Genomic DNA, 5,000 nt, shown 5'->3' with positions numbered 1-5,000 from the left:
AAACGGCCATACACGAAAAGAAAAAAAACACTTGTGCAAAAACAAGAGTGAACGTGGGAGTTTCAGCCCATGAATGAAGAAGAAGAAGAAGAAGAAGAAGAAGAAGAAGAAGAAGAAGAAGAAGAAGAAGAAGAAGAAGAAGAAGAAGAAGAAAAGATTTAAAAGATTTTGAAGAAAGGGAAGAGTTTAAAATGCAGAGACACGAACATTTGAAGAACAAATGGAAGAACAAGGAGGAGGAAAGGGGGGGGGGGGGGGGGGGGGGGGGCGACTGCGTGACTAATACAGTTTAACGTCCTCTTAGGTCCAATTGGTTAATATTAGAACATGTGTGACATCGTGTTTACTCCAATAACGTTTTACCTGCGATTCGCTAATACTGGTTGTCTAATAATTATTTAGCAGTAGTATTTTGCTTGTAGTACCTGTAATATTAATAGCAGAGAGATGTCAGTTCTGGCATGAAAAGAAAGAAGACTATTTTCTCTACTCACACAATCAAATAATAATTTATATTGTATCTCGTCTTCCCTAATCACAGTTTGACAATGACCGTATGAGACATCGGGGCACCAAAAATCGTGTGCGAAATTCAGTGTCACACCAACTGAAGCAAGGACAGCTTCGCGTGATATTTTCTTCGGATTAATGATTATGTTTTGTTGGTTCCGGTGGTCGAGTAATTTAAAAACCAACAATTGCAGAGAATGTAATTTTTGTTTGTACCATTACATCCACACATATTTTTAACTGGGCTTGTCCCGTGAAATGTGGCGACATGTTAGTGTTCTGGTCACCAGTAAGAAGCAAATTATATCAGAATCCCTGGCAAAATGTAAACATAACAAATTTGTTTTAAGTCCTGATACACAGGCCTTTCTCATAACATAAATTGTGTATAAAACTAACCTGGATTCCCTGTATAAGCATACTTTGTAGCGTGTTAACCCCTCATGTCCCAAATAGTCACTACAACTGGGGACACACAAAAAAAGCTAATAAGCATAGCATATACATGTATATAGCTGTGGTGCAATGCGCTGTGGCGGGGTGGTAAGACGTCGGCCTCTTAATCGGAAGGTCGAATGTTCGAATCCTGCCGCGGCCGCCTGGTGGCTTAAGTGTAGAGATTTTTCCGATCTCCTAGGTCAACTTATGTGCAGACCTGCTAGTGGCTTATCCCCCTTCGTGTGTACACGCAAGCACAAGACCAAGTGCGCACGGAAAAGATCCTGTAATCCATGTCAGAGTTCGGTGAGTTATAGAAACACAAAAATACCCAGCACGCTTCCTCCGAAAGCGGCGTATGGCTGCCTTAATGGCGAGGTAAAAACGGCCATACGAGTGTACGTGGGAGTTTCAGCCCACGAACGCAGAAGAAGAAGAAGAAGCTGTGGTGCAATAAGCCAAAATAGACCAGAACACTAAAATGTCGCCACATTTCACGGGAAAAACCCAGTTGAAAATATGAATTCCTACGTGTTTTAAGAATGTTTGTCGAAAGACGGTCTTTAATTAAGACCGAAGTCCACTTCGCAAAGTCTTTTGTTATGGACAACTCATGGCTAAAGCTTCGTGGGGACAGCTTCAAAGTCTTTTGTTATGGACAACTCATGGCTAAAGCTTCGTGGGGACAGCTTCAAAGTCTTTTGTTATGGACAACTCATGGCTAAAGCTTCGTGGGGACAGCTTCAAAGTCTTTTGTTATGGACAACTCATGGCTAAAGCTTCGTGGGGACAGCTTCAAAGTCTTTTGTTATGGACAACTCATGGCTAAAGCTTCGTGGGGACAGCTTCAAAGTCTTTTGTTATGGACAACTCATGGCTAAAGCTTCGTGGGGACAGCTTCAAAGTCTTTTGTTATGGACAACTCATGGCTAAAGCTTCGTGGGGACAGCTTCAAAGTCTTTTGTTATGGACAACTCATGGCTAAAGCTTCGTGGGGACAGCTTCAAAGTCTTTTTTATGGACAACTCATGGCTAAAGCTTCGTGGGGACAGCTTCAAAGTCTTTTTTATGGACAACTCATGGCTAAAGCTTCGTGGGGACAGCTTCAAAGTCTTTTTGATGGACAACTCATGGCTAAAGCTTCGTGGGGACAGCTTCAAAGTCTTTTGTTATGGACAACTCATGGCTAAAGCTTCGTGGGGACAGCTTCAAAGTCTTTTGTTATGGACAACTCATGGCTAAAGCTTCGTGGGGACAGCTTCAAAGTCTTTTTTATGGACAACTCATGGCTAAAGCTTCGTGGGGACAGCTTCAAAGTCTTTTCTATGGACAACTCATGGCTAAAGCTTCGTGGGGACAGCTTCAAAGTCTTTTGTTATGGACAACTCATGGCTAAAGCTTCGTGGGGACAGCTTCAAAGTCTTTTTTTATGGACAACTCATGGCTAAAGCTTCGTGGGGACAGCTTCAAAGTCTTTTGTTATGGACAACTCATGGCTAAAGCTTCGTGGGGACAGCTTCAAAGTCTTTTGTTATGGACAACTCATGGCTAAAGCTTCGTGGGGACAGCTTCAAAGTCTTTTTTATGGACAACTCATGGCTAAAGCTTCGTGGGGACAGCTTCAAAGTCTTTTGTTATGGACAACTCATGGCTAAAGCTTCGTGGGGACAGCTTCAAAGTCTTTTGTTATGGACAACTCATGGCTAAAGCTTCGTGGGGACAGCTTCAAGAAGTATACTTTGCCAAGTCGATTTTGCGCAGTTAAGAACAGGCTTAACGTGCTGTGTTTAGATTTTAAAAGTTAGGTCTAGCGCCATATCGAGGCTTCAAACCGAGACCTACACGTTCACGCAAAATAAATTCTTTGAAAAATACTCGCTCTCCATGGAGAGGGTGCTCCCTAGCGGTAAGCGTTCAAACGAAAGGGTGTTTGTACTGTATGAAAAAGCCTGGTGGTATCTGTGATCGGAATCTGATTGTCTACGGGAGGCGGAGTGGTCCTTTGAAACGGGCAGGATGATAATTATGAACACCGTCAGATGAGCTTCACATTAGTGTTAATTAAGCGGCATGGGCAAGTACTGGTCCCTTAGCTTTTGTTGTTTTGTTGTTGAAGCCTCTCGCAAAGTAAGCTAAGTACCTCAATACACACAGTATAACATTAACCAGTCGTTGCCTCTCTGATCACCTGTGAACAAGAACCCGGGCCGCCGCTGTAGAAGTTCACTGGGGTCTAACAACACTCATTCACGGAAATCTGAGTTATAATGCATCCCAACACCAACCCCCCTACCCCGTCTCATCGTTATAGACTCGCATGGATGAATTCGGAGGCAAAATGGAGGGTCCAATTCGAGTATGTCGTTGTGTCTTTTGTCGAGTGTTTGACGGGCTCGCATGAGTGAACTTTGGGTCAAAAGAAAGCGTGTGTGTGTGCCTTTTTTATCCGGCGTTTAACTTTGTTGTCAACAAACACCCCTGCCGCGACAGTAGCCTGTTGTGCTTTGTGAATGAAAGAAAGCCTGAGTTAAAGGCACGTACAGTCACTTCCATGAAAACACGGATCACCATCTCAGATCTGGCAAGACTTTTACACGCAATGAGAGCATGCCTCGACTTGAAGACATGCTAATAATCAACACCCTGAGTGCTCAGTTCCTGTGCAGAGTGAGCATTTTTATTATCTAGTAGTTTATAACAACAAAGCCACTGGTATCCGTTTAACAATTTGTTCATTACATTTTTTAAATTTTTTTTTAAAGTTCATTAAATAAAATCCAACTCATCACATAGAACACACAGGGTGTTGATTTTTGGTATGTGTCCAAGTCGAGAGGTGACAAGTCCAACACAAAAGCCTGACAAGATCTCAAATGGTGAGTCGAATTGTTTACCTAGGAAGGACAAAGCCTTTAAGATGTCGCTGTGTTCTGTGTGGCTGAGGTCACAGTCACCCGAACTCGGTCTCCGCAGGTAAAAGTTAAACTGACATGTTAACAATAAAAGGGATCCACTTGGCACTTCGCCCCATTTTCCTTTCGCCCAAGAAAACTGCCCTTCTGCCCTAGAAAAATGCCCTTTCGCCCCAGAAAAACATCCTTTTCGCCCGAGAAAAATAGCCTTTTTGACACAGAAAACAGCCCTTTCGACCCAGGAAACAGCCTCCGTGTTGTCTTTACCCCTTATCCAGTCTAATGAGAAGTGTGCGTGGTTTGAGATATCAAAAGTATTTAAATAACAAGTCGCGTAAGGCGAAATTACTACATTTAGTCAAGCTGTGGAACTCACAGAATGAAACTGAACGCACTGCATTTTTTCACATTGACCGTAGTCCGCCGCTTGTGCATAACGGAGTGAAACTGACGAGCCTGTTCAGCGCGGTAGTGGTTTCGCTGTGCTGCATAGCACGCTTTTCTGTACCTCTCTTCGTTTTAACTTTCTGAGCGTGTTTTTAATCCAAACATATCATATCTATATGTTTTTGGAATCAGGAGCCGACAAGGAATAAGAGGAAATTGTTTTTAAATCGATTTCGGAAATTTTATTTTGATCATAATTTTTATATTTTTAATTTTCAGAGCTTGTTTTTAATCCAAATATAACATATTTATATGTTTTTGGAATCAGGAAATAATGTAGAATAAGATGAACGTAAATTTGGATCGTTGTATATTTAAAAAAAAATGTATTACTATTTTCAGATTTTTAATGACCAAAGTCATTCATTAATTTTTAAGCCACCAAGCTGAAATGCAATACCAAAGTCCGGCCTTTGTCGAAGATTGCTTTACAAAAATTTCAATCAATTTGATTGAAAAATGAGGGTGTGACAGTGCCGCCTCAACTTTTACAAAAAGCCGGATATGACGTCATCGAAAGTATTTATCGAAAAAAAGAAAACAATGTCCGGGGATATCATTCCCAGGAACTCTCATGTCAAATTTCATAAAGATCGGCCCAGTAGTTTGGTCTGAATCGCTCTACACACACACACACACACGTACACAGACAGACAGACAGACAGACAGACAGGCACACGCACGCACACACAC

The sequence above is a fragment of the Littorina saxatilis genome, linkage group LG12 (assembly GCF_037325665.1).
Source record: "Littorina saxatilis isolate snail1 linkage group LG12, US_GU_Lsax_2.0, whole genome shotgun sequence".
In the NCBI taxonomy this organism is placed as follows: Eukaryota; Metazoa; Mollusca; class Gastropoda; order Littorinimorpha; family Littorinidae; genus Littorina; species Littorina saxatilis.
This window is presented reverse-complemented; position numbering follows the sequence as displayed.